This window comes from Erpetoichthys calabaricus, chromosome 2 (assembly GCF_900747795.2).
Source record: "Erpetoichthys calabaricus chromosome 2, fErpCal1.3, whole genome shotgun sequence".
Classification (NCBI taxonomy): domain Eukaryota; kingdom Metazoa; phylum Chordata; class Cladistia; order Polypteriformes; family Polypteridae; genus Erpetoichthys; species Erpetoichthys calabaricus.
Genome location: NC_041395.2, coordinates 50,554,469 through 50,574,616, shown reverse-complemented (window position 1 = coordinate 50,574,616; position 20,148 = coordinate 50,554,469). Strand labels below are relative to the sequence as shown.

The following is a 20,148-nucleotide window of genomic DNA, read 5'->3' as shown; positions in this document are numbered from 1 at the left end:
TGACTGCTTACTGTTCTCTAATTCTGATTCGCAATTCCAACCCTAATACGTTCTTGTTTATCATGGCTCCAGAAAGTTAGGACATGGTGCATGTTAATTGGACGTGCAAATAAGATTTTTGCTGTACGCTGTGTATGTGACAATATGACAACTACTACCTTTATGGCTTGAATTTCTGCTGAATGGTACATTTCTTCATGAAAAAATGCACTCATAGATCACGTTGTAACAATTTTGTTTTTTTTTATTACATTTATATTCTTTGCCAAAATAATTGCTGCATCCTGAACCAGTGCAAAGAATAGTTGACACATGAATAAGAGGTAGTCCAAAAGCAGAGAAAAGGAGTGATTAATTGGATTAGTTTACATTTACTTATTTGGCCAATGTCTTTATCCAAGGCAGCTTACAACATTTGAGATACAACCCCAGGGTTTGAAGTCCAAAGCTTTAACCACATTGCCCCCATTAGATTAGGTTTGATTAGATTTGATAAGCTTTATTAATCCCAAGGGGAAATTCAAATGCATACAGAAGCAGAAACATGAAAAACAAGGATACAGACTCACAGGACAAATAATTCAATTGATCAATCAGTCAATAAAATAAATAAAAATAATTAAGTGTATATGGTGCAAATATTTCAAAATGAACTTAAAGAGTACATCAGGAGGAAGTATTGAATTGCCTTACAGCAGTGACCAGAAAAGACCCCCAGATTTGCTTCATACCAATGTGCTATATAAATAAAATGTATTATTATTAGACCCCGAGATACTTGAACTCCTCCACTTGAGGCAGGATCTCGCTTCCAAACCCTGAGAGGGCACTCCACCCTTTTCCGGCTGAGGACCATGGTCTCGGATTTGGAGGTGCTGATTCCCATCCCAGCTGCTTCACACTCAGCTGCGAACCAATCCAGAGAGAGCTGAAGATCACGGCCTGATGAAGCAAACAGGACAACATCATCTGCAAAAAGCAGTGACCCAATCCTGAGTCCACCAAACCGGACCCCCTCAACACCCTGGCTGCGCCTAGAAATTCTGTCCATTAAAGTTATGAACAGAATCGGTGACAAAGGGCAGCCCTGGCAGAGTCCAACTCTCACTGGAAACGGGTTCGACTTACTGCCGGCAATGCGGACCAAGCTCTGACACAGGTTGTACAGGGACCGAACAGCCCTTATCAGGGTGTCCAGTACCCCATACTCCCGGAGCACCCCCCACAGGATTCCCCAAGAGACACGGTCGAATACAAGCGGCTGAAATGAGTTTCCTCCGCAAGGTGTCTGGGCTCTCCCTTAAAGATAGGGTGAGAAGCTCAGTCATCCGGTAGGTGCTCAGAGTAGAGCCGTTGCTCCTCCACATCAAGAGGAGTCAGATGAGGTGGCTTGGGCATTTGATCAGGATGCCTCCTGGACGCCTCCCTGGTGAGGTGTTCCAGGCACGTCCAACCAGGAGGAGGCCCCGTGGAAGACCCAGGACACACTGGAGGGACTATGTCTCCTGGCTGGCCTGGGAACACCTCGGGATTCTCCCGGAAGAGCTAGAAGAAGTGGTCGGGGAGAGGGAAGTCTGGGTATCTCTGCTCAAGCTGCTGCCCCCGCGACCCAACTTCGGATAAGCGGAAGGGGATGGATGGCATCCAATTTTGCCACCATCTTCTTTTCCACAACAACTTCCAGTGTGTGTAAAGTTCACCCTGTGGTGGAGCAGGCTTTCCTGGTAAGTTTATTCAGGCATTGAGCTGAAGTTGCTTCCCCAGGAGACTGCAGCATAGAACACCACACTGGCTACTATGGACTGATAGAATATTTTCAGCAGCTTTCTGTACTCATCAAAACACTCAAGTCTCCTTAGCAAGTACAGTCTGCTCTGGCTCTTCTTGTACGGCACCACTGTGTGGTCAGACCAGTCCAGTTTGTTGTTCATGTGAAAGTCCAGGTACTTGTAGCTTTTGCACTTCTTCCATGTTCTCCTCCTGAATGGTGACTGGTCTCAGAGGCTCCTTGACATGCCGGAAGTCCACCATCAGTTCTTTTGTCTTGCTGATATTGAGTTGCAGGTGGTTCTCCCTGCACCACAAGACAAAGTCCTCCTCAGCCTTCATGTTCTCTGAAATGTCTCCATTATTAATGCAGCCATGATGGAGCAGTAATTTTGCAAGTGGAAAGCACTGGTGTTGTGCTGGTAGTCTGTTGTGTAAAGGGTAAACAGGAAGGGAGACAGAACGATTCCATGAGGAGTTAACAAAATACACCTATACTGTACATTCCAGTTGACTAGTATCAAGTAAAACCCCCATGGATGACAGTTTAACAGACTATGCATTATGGTACAAGGGTATTAAGGTGATAAATGGTGCACTTTTGTATATCCAACCAATCATCGTATTTCAGGTCATCTAGGAAGTCGTTGTGAAGGATGGCTGAATATCCCTCTAGTAAAGACATCACAAAGGCTTTACTGTGTGCTTTGTGTGATACTTTAATGTTGAAACATGACACCAGGCAGGCCTCCTACAATATGGAAACACTTTCTAGTATGTCCTTTGATATCTTGTTATGTTATCACTGTAATTTATCAAGCAGAAGTGCCCAGCAATCATAGTGGATATTCTAGTTGTAAGCTGCTTGGGAATGTTGTCCAAATTGCACTCTTATCTGTCATTATCATGTGTGAATCCAGCAGTCATCAACCCCATAGAGAAGTGAGACTCATTTCTGAAAATGAACAGGCCCCAGTTCACTGCAGCCATGCATCTATCCAAAGACAGTTACTAAAGGAATGCAACTTTTGTAATAAACATCATGAAGCCCCATCTTTGCAATTTGTTGGCCTTTGGTCTGAAATGCTACAATGCGTCACACCTCTCAGAATGAGACCTTTCAGATGGTCTACTGCTCCATCTGTGTTATGCAGGCCTCCAACATTTGTCCAAAAAGATATAAGAACTCTCCTGCAACTGTCATTCCACTAACAGTATGGAAAAAAGTGAAGACTAATACATAACTTTGGCACCCAGTATCATGACAATCAACAATGTGGTCCCTTTAGATTTACTCAGCTCTCTCTTATGACTGATTATGATGTGCTGTCGGAAAAATGTCCTGAAGTTAATATAATCCCATTCTGGTTTTCATTTTTCTGATATGGTCTTTCCTTGTTTTACCAGTTATGAGTATAATGGTCATGTAAACCTGGTCACAATGCTCTTATATACTGATATTCATGCATTTTAAAGCACTGCTACAATTAACTTAACACATATGCCCTTGGGATGTGGGTGAAATACTGGAGCCATTGGGGAAAAATGCAAAATTCACACCAACATTGACTGGATTAAGATTTGAACCCTGGATTCCGGAACTGTGACTGTGACAGATGCATTAGGTTCAATCAGGTTTATTTCAAACCTTCCCTATATTTTATATGGGTCTTCTATGAGTCTCAAAATTTAGTCAAGTCAAGTGGTTTTATTGTCATACCATTGAAACACAGTAGTGCGCCATACGATGGCACAAAGTAACATTCCCCAGGACCGTAATGCATCATATACATTGTGAATTATAGAAGACGCTCAAGCTTCCCAAACACCTAACACAAAGACACATGTATAAAATAAACAAGAGTTTTTAATGTGGGAAACTCTTCGCTGGTAAGTGTTTCCCTCCACAGCCACAATAAAGCGCAAATCACAGAACAACTTTGTCTTCCTCTTTCTGTCTCTTTCTCTGTCTCTCTCGGTCACAGCCTCATCTCCTCCATGCCAGCTTCAGCCTCCTTCCTCCTGACTCTGATTCCCCAAGCAGTGGCAGACAGCTTCTTTTTAATTAATTCCTAGAAATACAGTACTTCCGGTGCCCCAAAGGCTTGGCCCTGGAGCACTTCCAGATAAAGCAGGAGCCCCACAACTTAGGGCTTGCTCATCCCCACACACCCCCTGGCAGCACCCACTGAACCTAATAGAGCTTGAGCCGAACTCCAAATCTCATGATGCCCTGTGAGATACTGTGGTGCTGTTACAACCTAGGGGGCTGCCATCTAGACATCCAGGGAAGACAATGCTCCACAGATGCTGTCTTCCCCCATCCTTCCATCATGAGGGCATTCCAGCTGGGTAAGGATGCTAGCCATCCCTTACAACTTAAACACAGAACAAGTGCAAGACATGGAAAGAACTATTCTATACTATGAAAAGGTAAATAAATGAATACAAGTTAAGTTATTAGATAGTAATACTTTGAAACAGATATTAATAAATAATCAATAACAACAAACAATGATAAAATGCAACAGTAGTAACAACTTTAATAAACATATTGCATATAAATAAACTACTAGAGACAGATCTGAGGGCAGGGGGCAGCACAGAGCTCAAGAGTCAGGACAGCAAAGGGGTAGAAGCTCTTGTAGTATCTGGCAGAACTACTTCAGATGCTACAATACCTTCTGCCAGATGAAAATGGGACAAGAGGCCATGGGAGAGGTGGTAGCTGCCCCTTAAAATTCTTTGCAGATGCAATGCTTTATAAAGATTACTTTAATGGAGGGCAGAGAGGTCCCGTTGATTTTTTTTTTTTTTGTGCTGTGTGCACTATCCATTACAGTCAGCGACACTGCAGCTTCTAAATCAGACAGTGATGCAGCTGGTCAAAATGCTATCGATGGTGCCCCCACAGAAGGTGATGAGAATGGAGGGAGGTAGGCTTGTCTTCTTCTTCGTCTTCTAAAGACATACAATTGAGCTGTCTGACAAATATAAATTCATTTATTGTGAGTCAGTGTGCATTACAATGATCTCAAATCCACCTACTGGGATAGTGATCAGTTTCCTGCTGTCCATCACTGAATAAGCAAGGTCACCACTTCGATGGATGATACAACCTGTATTTTATGTCCTATTTTTTCAGTTGTTGCTTATGTGAAGTTGGTATTGGGTGTAACAAAGTTATTTATTTAATATTTTGTTTAATGTTTTTAATGTGTTTTGATGTATGGAAAGCAGGAAAGCATGACAATTTATTCGTTTCACTTCTGTGTATATTAAGTATGAAATAAATGTGTTTTTGCAGAAGTAACAGCATGGACCAACACTTATCACTCAAGAATAGCTGACTTCTAAGCAACAGAATACCTGCTCAGGTAAATCTACAAGAAACAACAACTCCATTGCTGTTTGAGGAACCCTTGACTCCTACTGTGTATCTCTAATGAGGCTCCCTTCTAGGAAATGCATAGAGCAGCACATGATCTAGATTTGAGTCTGGAGCTACCATATAAAACTTCTATTGAATTCTACAATAAGAATCACAGAATCTCCTGATGCCATCTCAAGAAACTCTCTCTGTACCAGCATGGAGATTCAATATTTTTTCTTTAATTAATTTACTGTGATGTGATCTGCCCATCATATACTTTCTCCAAGATTTTTGAAAGAATTTGTGCTTGGACTGACCTAAGAGTGGATAAGAGACATGCCCTGGTGGTTTGGAAAGGACGATGCACATTGCACTTTACAGTAACTCTCTACATCGATGACAGGACATTTGTTTGAAGGAAGAGTATCCAAATATTGTTGGCCTAGTCTACTTCATGTAATACTTCTGTAAAAGTACTCAATGTATCTTATCCCTGTTTGGGAGTTGGTCTGACTTGACATTTAAATATTTACCCTTTCTGAGGTTCACTTGAAGATACAGGATATTTAAATTGTAATATATGTGTAGCTTCTCATGTAGGGAAAGTTTAAGATTTCCCAAAAATTATATGTAATGTCCACATAGTAGGTTTTTACTTTGTAATTTCTCTGTACATAACAAAGTAATTATTTGGTCTATTTTTAAGAGAATTTACTGTATATTTGTTAACTCAGATATTTCATTTTCTGCTGTCTTGAATAAAATATAATTTAATGTGATATTTTGTGTTATGTTACTTTAGTAAGAAATTATTTTTGAATAATTTCTACAGAGAATATTGAGTCCTTTTCTGTGGTGAAATTGTAAATTCCATTTAAAAAAATTAACATATAAATAATTAAGTAATCTGGAAAAGGTGAGAGATGGGAAACTGAATCAAAGATTAATATATACATTACCATAGTTTATGTTTTTATTTTATAGCATGAGAGCAAAGCTCTTTATTAAGCAATAAAAATGAATAAAAAAATAAAAAATAATGAGACAGTAAAGTCTCATTACTGTCATGTTAAGAGACTCTCATTAAAGTCATGGAGTCTCTTAACAGTGTAGTGGGGATCCCTGTAGGGACAGGAAGGACTAACGTGCTGTCGGACTGGGACATTGGCATACAAGGCCCTTATAACAGCACAAATTGTCATGCTAGTGCAACTACATGGGTGTAGTCAGGGGAGATTCATCATGAGATTGCAGAGTTCCCTGGAGGAGCTAAAGTCAGGGACATCAGTAGCTTACATCAACACCACTCATAAGCAAAGACCAGAGATGGCCACAGAAAGAGGTTCAAATGCCTTACCAAGTGTGCAGTTGGGTTTAGGGTAGGTGAGAAACATTTGACAGGCAGGAAAATGAGTGGCCAGGGTTATAGGAAAGATTCTGCAGCAAGAGAATGTTATTTGGGAAAAATAATATGGAGCTTTGGGCCTTTAAAGCTAACATTATGCCTGAAGTTGCAGCATTACCAGCAGCCATCAGACAAAATTCAATTATTGTGCGCTCAGTCTAAGAAACAGACCATACACTGACCCAGAAGCAATAGCAATTTGACAAGAAGTGACCTTAGAAATGCTGATGAGCTGAATTTGCAGTGTAAAAGGAGACACAACAATGTGAAAGAGTTGGGGCTCCATCCTGGTAATCACATAAATCCATCCATTTTCCAACCCTCTGAATCCGAACACAGAGTCACAGGGGTCTGCTGGAGCCAATCCCAGCCAACACAGGGCACAAGGCAGGAACCAATCCCAGGCAGGGTGCCAAGCCACCGCAGGACACACACAAACACACCAAGCACACACTAGGGCCAATTTAGAATCGCCAATCCATCTAACCTGCATGTCTTTGGACTGTGGGGGGAAACCGGAGCGCCCGGAGGAAACCCATGCAGATACGGGGAGAACATGCAAACTCCATGCAGGGAGGAACCAGGAAGCGAACCCGGGTCTCCTAACTGCAAGGCAGCAGCGCTACCACTGCGCCACCGTGCCGCCCACTACATAAATTATATATGCAAAAATAAACCAAGAAAGCATACAATAAATGAGGAGTAATCTTTTCAGAGTAGTGTTCAGAGTACAACTAACTCCATAATGGCTGAACTGTTGCTCTAATGGCCTCCAGACAAAAAGGGGAGGGTCAAAGAAGGGCAAACAAAGGAAGTGACATCAGAGGTGGAATGGCTAATGATCTTCAGTTATCTAGATAGAGGAAGAGAGAGGGCATTAGCAAGCAGCACCAACACCAAGCCCTGGTTTAGTAGGTAACTACCATCAGCAGAGCCCATAAGCTGTCTCCCAAGCAGTGGCGGCTCGCATATAGGCACTGTGGAACTGCAGCACCCCCTATTTCCACTTGATATTATTGATAACATTTAATATAATGAGTCCTTTTTTCTTTAATTCTTTCTTTATACTTGTACAATATATAATCCTTAAGCTTAATGTCAGTAGCCATCCCCCAGTTTATGAAAAAGATACAAAAAACTTTGTATGGAACTGCACAGTTCCAGCGACGTGGTGTTTGGCTGTTGTGCGCATGCACACATAGGAAGCTGCACGCGAGGCTGCGAGGGATAGAGAGAGCACTGTCGCTCCCGCAGTGCCGACCCTGGCGTGCTGGTGGAAGGTAGTGTTTTTTTGCTTAAAAACCGTGTACCATATTCTTGAAAGTGATAAAGTGTAGAATTAGATTATTATCCTGCTTCCAGCTATTCTATTTGATTCATTTTTTTTTTGGTTTCTGAATAAATTTTCTTTTTATACATGTTTGTTTCCTTTTACACAATTTTAAAACAAAGGCTAAAAATTTTCTGGAGCAGCACCCCCACTAATTTTAGCTACGAGCAGCCACTGCTCCAAAGTGCATCTACGTGACCGCAGCCAAAACTGGAGTTTCATTTCACAAAAAATTGGCTAAATCTACGGTGTTTTAAGTTTAGCAAAATGTGTGTCGCTAATACAAGAATAAAGATGTGTAGGTCCTGTCTTGGAAGCATTTCCATACAAGAATTCTGAATGTGTCTCCCTCTCATTTAGCATTTAAACAAAGTTCTTTAGTGATTAAAAATCACTAGGATAATTTACTGTCGCATGTAGACCACTTGCCGTGCCTACTTTGCCAGTCATAATGACAATCAAGAATGGTTGCAATCCAAAAGATGCACTGCAGCCATTGATGGTATTCAGTACATACTTCCACATCATATATATACTCACTAGGTGGAGTGGTGGCTCTCAGGCTAGGGATTTGCACCAGCAATCAGCAGGTCCTCCAACCTGCCAGGAAAACCTGAGGATTGGTGGCAGAATTGGCACTCCAGCCACAGTAAAAAACCTCACAGTCTTCAGTATGGTGCTGAGGTGCCACCTGATTCCAAGGCTGCAATCAGATCTCAATCCGGGTGGTGTGGTGCATGTGGCAAAGCGCTCTAATCAGCGCACACTCTCAACCTCCCCTCATTAAGCCCTCTAAGGTCAATGTTATCTGGTACTGGTGGTTTGTTAGATTTCAGCCTTATTTAACAGAACCGACATTCCAGGAAAACAGGAACTGTTAGTAAACTGAGACAAGCCTCACCCTACTACATATTATTGCACTGTGACACCAATGAAGTTATATTCTACATATGTGACATTTGTAAGCTGTATCTAATAGTAGGTTGCAAGAAAAAAAAAACACATTTCTTGACATTCATTTATAAGGCTTTGTTATAGAAATTGCCAAATTACATTACATCCCTTCTGACTTTGAAACCCTTAGATTAAAGCAGAAGATCTGAAGACTACAAGCCTATTGCTGAATGCACCATTTTCTTCAAATGAATGTGAGAATAAAGATTTCTCCTTCAGTGCTCTCTTGATTAGGAGTGGATTTCACTGAGCTGCAATGCCAGTAGATTATTCCTTTAAATCAGCTGAAATTGCTACTAGATGGCCAGCTCAGTGAAAAGCGTCCTTATTTAATTGTAGCTAGTTTTACTTAAGAGCTTTCTTTCTTTATTGTTTTAATACTGCTTATGTACTTTATGATGTGCTGTAGACATTATATTGTCCATGCATTATATAGTGATTAATCATCTTATATAATGATTTCAGTTTTTTTTTTGTAATATTTTCTGCATTTTTATGGTTGACATGGATGTTTGGCATTTGCACTGTACTCAATGTAAAATGACAGCATTTGCTAATAATAAGACTCCATCCAATAAGCCTTCCCTGTATAAATAATATAATAAATATGTCAAGCCTTCATGACAGGATTCAAGTGTTAGTGAAGAGATTTGACAGGAATGAATGAGTGCTGTCTACATTCAAGAAACGGCTGTTAGTCACTAAAAGGAATAAGGTCAACGTCACTGTTGTTAGTAAAGAAGGGATGGATGACACAGAGCAGGTCAGTTATTCAAAACGGAGAAATCTCACAAGTCTAAGCTGCTCACCTTTGTGGAGAATTTATCTTTCAATACCAGCAGAACTCATTTGTGAGCATATTACTCAAAGTAAGCAGCAGATGCTCAGAAAAAGACCTACCGAATAAAAGAAACATAAGGCAGCCATTCCCCAAAGTACAAGATTCTCTTTACAGCGTCAAGGTCTCTTTCTAGTGGAAGACGCCTAAACAGTGGCAAATGTGAAAACTGTGGTCTGAAAACTGTCTTAAATCAAAAGCGAAGAATATCATGTCAGCCAGAACTGAAATCTGTGTCACTGACAATACTTTAGTTATACTTTTACAGAATTGGCTACCTTAATACAGCAACCAACAGAAAGAAGGAAACACTGCTGAGACTGACTTGTCAGATCTAGTGAAGCCTTTGGAGATTTCAGTTCTTCTGAGCTATGAAAGGCAAATGCAGGATTGACAGAATAAAGTGGATACAGAAAAATGTCTACCTGATGTTGATCCTGAGATGATTTTGCAGCAGAGCCAGCCATATTGTTTTATCGCAGAAAGGCTTTGGGGTAACCTCTCCTTAAAACATGAATCCTATTTTATCAAATGCACAGATTCTTTTCTTGTAGACCCAGCATTATATGGCAAATCCAATTTTCCTTGTCATACACAATTATATACTGTACACAGTACAATAGGTAGTGAAATGCTTAGAGTCTGAACTACAAGACTGTACATTAGAAGAATATAAAAAGACAAATACTCAACACATCAGTAGTATCAGTAATATTGATATGTCCAATTATATATTCTAAAAATATACAGTATAATAAATAAATATTAACAATAGGACATCATGCAGCTCAAGGCACTGTCTTCATTTACGATGTGGATGGATTCCTCCTCAGTCTCTCTGAAATGGTCTTCAGGCAATGTCAGCAGTTCTCTGAACACAGCACAGAGAAGAGGCCATTGTTAGGGATGGCTGGTATCTTTGAGAGGTTTCATTGTGTTGGTCCAGCATTGCTTGGTGTAGATGTCCTGGAAGTTAGAGAGTGCCCACCAGTGACGCAATTGGCTGGCCATACCATTCTCAGCAGAGCCTTGCAATTCGGCTGTGTGATGTTCCTTAACCAGGTGGTAATCCTTCCTGTCAGGATCCTTTCCATTGTGGGTTGATAAAAATTCTTCAGTATCTAGGAGGGCAACCTAAAATCCCTGAGGTGTCTGAGGTGATAAAGTTGTTGTCATACCTTCTTCACCAAATGTGCTCAGCCCAGGTTTGCCTATTTTTACACTTTCCAACCTTTGGGAATATACACATCAGAAGTGCAATTTACTTACTCCAAGATCTACAGTCCACTGTCTTCTGTTCAGTAATTCCTTCAGACTTCACTCAGGCGTGACTGTCACTGTAGCCAACAGTGACAACCCAATGGGAACAAAAACTCATAGTCACTAGGCAGCCAAGAAGTCAAAAACATAAGCTATTTCTTAAGTGAAATTTATTGAAAAATTAATGAAAATAAAAGACAAAGAGTAGATGACAAAATAGAACATCGTAAAGAATTCAAAAACATTGCCGCGATACACATGCAGAGCAGGTTAGAGATAATGAAAGTACTAAAATTTGAAAGTCCCAATAAAACGATAGTAAAGATCGCATCAGCGCAAACAAACAAATTATTACTCGGTGAAATAACGGAACAGCGAAAAGAGACTGAATATATTGTTCGGCTTTAAACTTTAAGTTGGAGACTTGTAGATAGTCTAATTCATGTTGCTATCAGGGGAAAGTAGTGTTTTTTCCCAATGAAGAGGTGTATCCACGAGAATTAAAAGATTTTTTGTTTGGTGAAAGTGAAATCCACATACGCGAGCGGCAGAGACGCGAAGTGGAAACCCCCTAGTATATACAGTATATGTATATTTATAGAGAAAGTGAAATAACCCAGCCACAGGTGATGCACACACCAGTGTGATTCTTCGTGCCAGTCCCAAGCCAGGATAAATGGGGAAGGTTACGTCAGGATGGGCATCTGGTGTAAAATTTTGCCAAATCAATATGCAGACAACAATACAAATTTCGATACCGGATCAGTTGAGCCCCAGGTTAACAACGACCGCCACCAATACTGTTAGCCAACAGGGTGCTGGTGGAAATTGGGTTACTGTTGGCAGAAGAAGAAAGAGGAGAAGAAGAGGGGGGAGATGTGTCCGGAGGCAGGAGGAGAGGAGGAAAGTAAACAGAGTGGAACTGAGGGTAGGAACTTTGAATGTTGGCAGTATGACTGGTAAGGGGAGAGAGTTAGCTAGGTAGGTATGGTGTCAAGGAGAGGAATGAAGAAGGTCAGAGGATAGTGTATTTTGTCAAAAAGGTTGGACATGGCTGTGGTGAATAAGTATTTTAAGAAGAAGGAGGAACATAGGGTGATGTACAAGAGTGGAGGAAGATGCACATAGGTAGATTACATCCTATGCAGAAGAGTTGATCTAAAGGAGATTGAAGACTGCAAAGTGTTGGCAAGGCAAAGTGTAGTTAAGCAGTATTGGATGGTGGTCTGTAGGATGACGTTTATAGATCAAGAGGAAGAGAGTGAGGGCAGAGCCAAGGATCAAATAGTGGAAGTTGAAAAAGGAAGGCTGCAAGGTTAAGTTTAGGGAGGACGTGAGACAGGCACTGGGTGGCACTGAAGAGTTATCAGACAGCTGGGATACTACAGCAGATGTAGTAAGGGTGACAGCTAGAAGGGTGCTTGGCGTGACATCTGGAAAGAGGAAGGAGGGAAAGGAAGCTTGGTGGTGGAATGAGGAAATACAGGAGAGTATTCAGAGGAAGAGGATGGCAAAGAAGAAGTGGGATATTTAGAGAGATGCAGGAAGTAGACAAGAGTACAAGGATATAAGGTGCAAGGTGAAGAGAGAGGTGGCAAAGACTAAAAAAAAAGGCGTATGATGAGTTGTATGAGAGGTTGATGAATGAAGACAATGAGAGAGAGAAGAGGTTGGATGATGTGGAGATAGTGAATCAGGAAGTGCAATGGATTAGCAAAGAGGAAGTAGGGACAGCTATGAAGTGGATGAAGAATGGAAAGGCCGTTGGTCCAGATGACATACCTATGGAAGCATGGAAGTGTTTAGGAGAGATGGCAATGGAGTTTTTAACCAGATTGTTTAATGGAATCTTGGAAAGTGAGAAGTGGAGAAGAAGTGTACTGGTGCCGATATTTAAGAATAAGGGGGATGTGCAGGACTGCAGTAACTACAGGGGGATAAAATTGATGAGCCACAGCATGAAGTTATGGGAAAGAGTAGTGGAAGCTAGGTTAAGAAGTGAGGTGATGATTAGTGAGCAGCAGTATGGTTTCATGCCAAGAAAAGAGCACCACAGATGCAATGTTTGCTCTGAGGATGTTGATGGAGAAGTTTAGAGAAGGCCAGAAGGAGTTGCATTGCGTCTTTGTGGACCTGGAGAAAGCATATGACAGGGTGCCTCGAGAGGAGCTGTGGTATTGTATGAAGAAGTCGGGAGTGGCAGAGAAGTACATAAGAGTTGTACAGGATATGTACGAGGGAAGTGTGACTGTGGAGAGGTCCTGCAGTAGGAGTGACGGATGCTTTCAAGTAGGAGGTGGGATTACATCAGGGATCGGCTCTGAGCCCTTTCTTATTTGCAATGGTGATGGACAGGTTGACAGACGAGATTAGACAGGAGTCCCTGTGGACTATGATGTTTGCTGATGACATTGTAATCTGTAGCAATAGTAGGGGGCAAGTTGAGGAGACCCTGGAGAGGTGGAGATATGCTCTAGAGAGGAGAGGAATGAAGGTCAGTAGGAACAAGACAGAATACATGTGTGTAAATGAGAGGGAGGTCAGTGGAATGGTGAGGATGCAGGGGGTAGAGTTGGCAAAGGGGGATGAGTTTAAATACTTGGGATCAACAGTACAGAGTAATGGGGATTGTGGAATAGAGGTGAAAAAGAGAGTGCAGGCAGGGTGGAATGAATGGAGAGAAGTGTCAGGAGTAATTTGTGAAATTAGCAAGAGTGAAAGGGAAGGTCTACAGGATGGTAGTGAGACCAGCTATGTTATATGATTTGGAGACGGTGGCTCTGACCAGAAAGCAGGAGACAGAGCTGGAGGTGGCAGAGTTAAAGATGCTAAGATTTGCACTGGGTGTGACGAGGATGAATAGGATTAGAAATGAGTACATTAGAGGGTCAGCTCAAGTTGGACAGTTGGGAGACAAAGTCAGAGAGGCGAGATTGCGTTTGTTTGGACATGTGCAGAGGAGAAATGCTGGGTATATTGGGAGAAGGATGCTAAGAACAGAGCTGCCAGGGAAGAGGAAAAGAGGAAGGCCTAAGCGAAGATTTATGGATGTGGTGAGAGAGGACATGCATGTGATGGGTATAACAGAACAAGATGCAGAGGACAGAAAGATATGGAAGAAGATGATCTGCTGTGGCAACCCCTAATGGGAGTATGTGGTATAGCGGGTCCACAGCCCTCTTAGCAAAGGCCAGTTTTTTTAAATGAATAATTACTGCGCTTGCGACGTAGCGAGGGGGTGTGGTATTGTGGCTGAAGCGGTTCCCGGGTGGATTCATGCTGCAGTCGTTTCTCACCTAAGTGCACAGGTGAGAGACGGTCCGCAGCGTAATTGTTCCCGGGAGCTGTTGATTGCCACAGCTGCCACATCCATTATATAGAGAAGCTCAAGACGGTTAAGGAGAACAAGAAAAAGTAAAAGAAAAGAACAAGAGAGGGAAAAAAAGTAAAGAAAAAAGAGAACGGGAAGTAGCGAGAGAAGACAGGAAGCAGGTGGAGAGAGCTGGTGTGAGGAAGAAGGAGAGTGAGTGAGTAAGCAAGCAAGAGCAGGCTAACATAAGAGAAAGCAGGCAGCTGAGAGGACAGCCCATGAGGGGAGTGTTTTGCCAACACTCAGTGGGGCCGAAGAAAGCGGTCGCTCCAGCTGAGCGATTAAGTAGCTGGAGTGACCAGTAGAGGCGACGACTGACCGTTGATAGGAGTGGTAGTCGAGGAGGCTTTGGGCTGGTTTAGCCCCAGCGTAAGCGCCTTGGCTGCTGGGGAAATAACCAAAGTCTTGGTCCGGTTTGGAGCCCGACGTAGCCAAGGATCGGAGAGCTACTGGACCTGAGTGAAAGGCAGCTGTTCCTTCAGGTAGGCGACTCTCCTGTACAGCAGCCCAGATGGGTGTAGCAGGGGAGCCGCCATGGTAACAGAAGACACCGGGCTTAGTGTTTTAAAGGATTGCTTCCTGTGATATTTTACCTCGTGGTTTTTAGAAGATTTTTCTATTGTTTTTAACCTCCACTTTTCACTTGCTTTTAATGGATTATTTATTGATTGAACTTTGGAAGCATTGAACTTATTTATTTATTAATTTGGACATTGTTTTGATTTATTTTAATAAAAGCACTTTTGCACATTTGTACCATCCCCTTGCTATTGTTGCCTCACTGTCTAGCTCATCTCGGATATAACTATCGACGGTGTAGGGTTCAAGGGCTCCCGAACAGCGGATGGGAGCATGGAGCAGAACCCGCATCGTCACAGAGCAACCGAAAGAAGAAGAAGATAGAGAAAGTGAAATAGAGAGAGAGTATATTCCACATTTGTAGGAATTGTATATAACTTTAAGTTAATTGTAGCTTCCATTACTCCATCCAGCATAACAGACAGAACAAGATCACTGTTGTTACCGATCCAGAGGTGATCTCACACTTCGCTCACACCTTCACATTTAGCTCCAGTAATGCAAGACCCAGGCCATGAAAGAAGAGAGAAAGATGATGCCCTGTTCTGCTTGGCTGGCTGCACAAGGCATGATGAAGGGAAAGATCTGATTTATTTCAGACCAGTTACTTTATTATTTTTGATTTGTTCCTGCTCTTACCGACACAGCAGCAGATTAAACCAAGAACAGTGTGGCATCTTGATTGCATCTCTGCATCAAAATATCTGTATTTAGAGGTTTTGAGAAACTGATTTTTTTTTATGTAGAACAATATAGGATATAGTAGGTCACATCTTATCTTTTGCTCAGAAATGCCCTAAAATCAATTCATGTGTAGCACATGAGTATTCCGAGTCAAAACATCCGATCATAATTGGATTGGAGAGTGTACTGATAAATCAAACACACTTGAGTGCCACTTAAAGATGATGACACTGGCCTGGCTTCTTGTTTCAACAGTTGTTTTGCTCCAACCTGATTGGCTGACTTACTCATAGAAATTAAAAATTAAGTAGTTACGTGATATTGGTTGGGGCAGGAAAAATAATAATGGGAGCACTGACTTTAGCACAGCTCTACCATTGTGCCCCCATATCCTTTGTTAAGTGGCATTTAGTGCTTTGTGTAATGTTTTACCTTATTATTTCTTACTTTTCTTTTGGGATTTTTCCTCTTGTCTTGTCTGGACCCCCTTGTTTGGACACCACTGCTTATGTTACAACCTTACCTTATAATTACAGCTCATATATATATATATATATACAGTATATATATATATATATATATATATATATATATATATATATATATATATATACAGTATATATATATATATATATATATATATATATATATATATATATATATATATATATATATATATATATATATATATATTTATATCCATCCATCCATTTTCCAACCCGTTGAATCCGAACGCAGGGTCACGGGGGTCTGCTGGAGCCAATCCCAGCCAACACAGGGCACAAGGCAAGAACCAATCCTGGGCAGGGTGCCAACCCACCGCAGGACATATATATATATATATATATATATATATATATATATATATATATATATATATATATATATATATATATATATTATATATATATATATATATATATATATATATATATTTTTATATATATATATATATATATATATATATATATATATATATATATATATATATATATATATATATAAATATACTGTATATATATGCAGTATAAGTCAAAAGTTTTAGAACACCTCAAATTCTCTTCAGGTTTAAAACTTTCTGTTGGTTGTAACCTATGAGTTGTTCCCAGGTGAAGGCCTGTTTGTAATATTCTCATATTTCATTTTTTCAGTTTTTTGCTAACACAAACTTTAAATTTATTTTAGCTCATTCATTGCATTTCAACTGATTACATATGAAGAAAAACTGGAAAAACCGAGGTGTTCTAAAACTTTTGAATGGTAGTGTATACATATATTATGGCTTTCTTCGTTGATGCTCAATTGATGGCAATGTCTTTTTCTTAGCAAGGCGAAAGGTCAGAGTACTGTAACAAGTTTACTAGTACAGTACAACTTACACAGTGTAGGACTACAGATTAGCCGAAAAACACACTGTAAAAAAAGAGCAATTTCTGATTAATTAACATGAATAGCTCTTAACAGTACATGTCCAATATTATTCTTGAAATATGGCCAGTTGACAATGGAGTGGAGAAAAATAAAAACTTCAGTCAGCAACATCCCTGGAGAAAAGAAAGTATCTGAAGGGCACAAAATCGCTTTAAATGCAAAGCAAAAAGACAGTCACAGTTCTGGACATCCAGGCTAACTGGAAGCCTGTCCCCTTCTAGGCATTCTACAGTAACAAATAGGTTTGTGCTGGGCACACTCCCAAACTGAAGGTTCTCAAGCGTCACAGGTGTATCCCCCATGAGCAGGGGAACAGCTTGCCAGTAAAGCAGTAACGCCACAGCAGGGTACCAAGAAGAGCAACAGAATTCAAGTGTAAGTAACTATTCAAATTTATTGCTTTTATTTACATTTTTATACAAATAATTAACAAAGAGAAATGCAGAAACGGCACAGCAAATCCACAGCTCTAATCAGGGTGTGCTAGACTAAAATAGTCAGTCTTCAGACTGAATTTGAAAGATGAGTCCAAAATGATATCTTTTGTGCAAGCATCAGGTCACTCCACAGCTCTGGGACCCTGTAAGTAAAAGCTTTGCCTCTTATTGTTGTTTCATTAATCCTTGGAACCTTTAGTAAACTGACATCTTGAGCTCAAGATCGTAATAGGCACGCCTGTCTGTATGTAATGAAAAGTCTAAACCAGCAAGTAGTGTCTAGCCTTGAGGTGGCCATCTGCCATCACATTGAAAGCCTTCTCTGGCATCCCCTGGTGTCACTTCACTTTTGAACCTCTAGCCCTGTGCCATCTTAAATATGACAGGCCCGTTTTGTAGATTCTGAGACTGATGCCCTCTATATGCTCGCCTCTTGCTGATGGCTCATGGAAAAAACCTAACTCAATTGTGTGAAAATGAATCGAGTAATTCAAACTCGGTTCATTGTTGTTAACTTAACACTGGCCATATTAGCTACTCTAACTGCAGTGGAAGGAATTAAGTTAATGTATTTTGTTTGAGTTACTCAAATTTATTTTAATTGATTAAAATAAAAATAAATAGTTTTGTTAAACCAAATTACTGATTTTAAACTTGACAAAATTGCATACTCTCACATTATGTGATAATTTCCTATGAATTCAATAAACCAAAAACACAAATATTTGTTTTTACAATTTTTTACACATTTCATTTGGCAACTCATATGATTATCTGTTAGCCAGCTGCAATCATATAATTATGAAATAACATTGCTATGTAACAAGTAATACTGCACAGAACTTTAAGTGCCAAAGATCTGTGAGATTATGAAGGTGGTTTTGGGTGCCTTTGTCTTTGATAATCTGGTAAATCTACTGCACATTCTACATCCCATGAGCAGGCTTTTCCGCTTCTGACAACGGGAGGCGATGTGATATGCAACTTACTATGGTGTACTATGGCTACTTGGTAATATCATTTAATAATGACTAATTATGCAACATATCTAAGTTGGGTTGAAATCTAATTAATCAACATAGACCTCAGTGCACCATATATTGAAATGTTATATGACATTTGGTATGGGATCTGTTAAAGCAGTTTTAATGTTTGTGATGATCCATCCTTTGGAATGACACATGCAATGCATTTTACTACTACAAATGTTTGTGATGCACCATATGTTGGAATGACAAATACAATGCACATGTCTCTGTTATATGACATTCGGTATTGGAAATCAAAAATGCAGTTTTAATGTTTTTTTATGAATGTGCAATGCTATTTATTACCATAAATGTTTGTGCTGCACCATGTGAATTTCCATCCATCCATCCATCCATTTTCCAACCCGCTGAATCCAAACACAGGGTCACTGGGGTCTGCTGGAGCCAATCCCAGGGCACAAGGCAGGAACCAATCCCGGGCAGGGAGCCAACCCACTGCAGGACACACACAAACACACCAAGCACACACTAGGGCCAATTTAGAATCGCCAATCCACCTAACCTGCATGTCTTTAAACTGTGGGAGGAAACCAGAGCACCCGGAGGAAACCCACGCAGACAGGGGGAGAACATGCAAACTCCACACAGGGAGGACCCAGGAAGCGAACCCAGGTCTCCTAACTGCGAGGCAGCAGCACTACCACTGCGCCACCGTGCCGCCCATGTGAATTTCCTCTTGGGATTAATAAAGTATCTATCTATCTATCTATCTATCTATCTATCTATCTATCTATCTATCTATCTATCTATCTATCTATCTATCTATCTATCTATCTATCTTTTGGAATGACAGAGACATAGCAAGTGGACAGACACATAGACACACAGAGACACATATCCTTTTATTAAGGTTGATGTGGTTGTGGTTTATGATCAGACGATTTGCCAGTTTAATTAAAATGTAAAAATAAAATTTCTGTAAACAAAGATTTGACTTTTGGATTATATTTAATTAATAGGTAATTTTCATGTAATTCAAGAGTGTGCAATCATCATATTTACATTTTGCTAACATTCAGTGATTTGTTTAACAGAGCAGTTCTGTGTTTACAGCCATCAGTCTAAATAAGTAATTCTGAGTAATTCATATAAATTATGTTGACCTAATTTCTACCTAATTTGAACTGCTCAGTACATTGATGTGGAATGTGTAGACTTAATTGAATTTAAGTTCCTCCAACAAATCATTTTTAGTGTTATGGTGTCCACCACTATTTCTCTGCATCTCTAATGCATTCTCTTTGAAAAAACAAAAAAAAAATTTAAAAAAAAAGTGAAAAAATCTTGAGTTCATCAAACAATGGCAGAGCCTCATGCCCCTAGAAACACCAAAAGCATACAGATAAACTCAATGTATTCCACAGTGGATTGTTAAATATACGTTCAGTTGTTAATGGGGTCCTCACCTCTCCCAGCTAGATCCCTTGATACTACACAGGCATTGAATGGATAAAAACTTATGGTGACAACAGAAATAGGAGCTGCTGTCTCGCAGCCCCAGCTAACAGAACAGTTTCTAGCATGTACAGATTTTCACTTTCTCCGTGTGGATTTTCTTCAGGTTGGTTTCTTTCTACATGCATTGGTGGCTCCAAATCTGCTCATTGAGTATGGGTGTGGGGGTCTGTGTGAGAGTGTCTGTGGTCCTATAAAGGGTAAAGGAGGTTAAGA

At 40.5% G+C, this 20,148-nt stretch overlaps 1 protein-coding gene across 3 annotated transcripts in view; it reads left to right on the top strand.

Moving 5' to 3' along the window:
• Window positions 1–5,666, top strand: part of LOC114645883 (uncharacterized) — a 235,378-nt gene extending 229,712 nt beyond the window's left edge. For all 3 annotated transcript variants that reach the window (XM_028793784.2, XM_028793783.2, XM_028793782.2), the window contains one exon: window positions 5,075–5,666. The gene's annotated coding sequence lies outside the window, so the exon portion shown is untranslated. The remainder of the gene's footprint in view (window positions 1–5,074) is intronic.
• The last annotated feature ends 14,482 nt before the right edge of the window (window positions 5,667–20,148 follow it).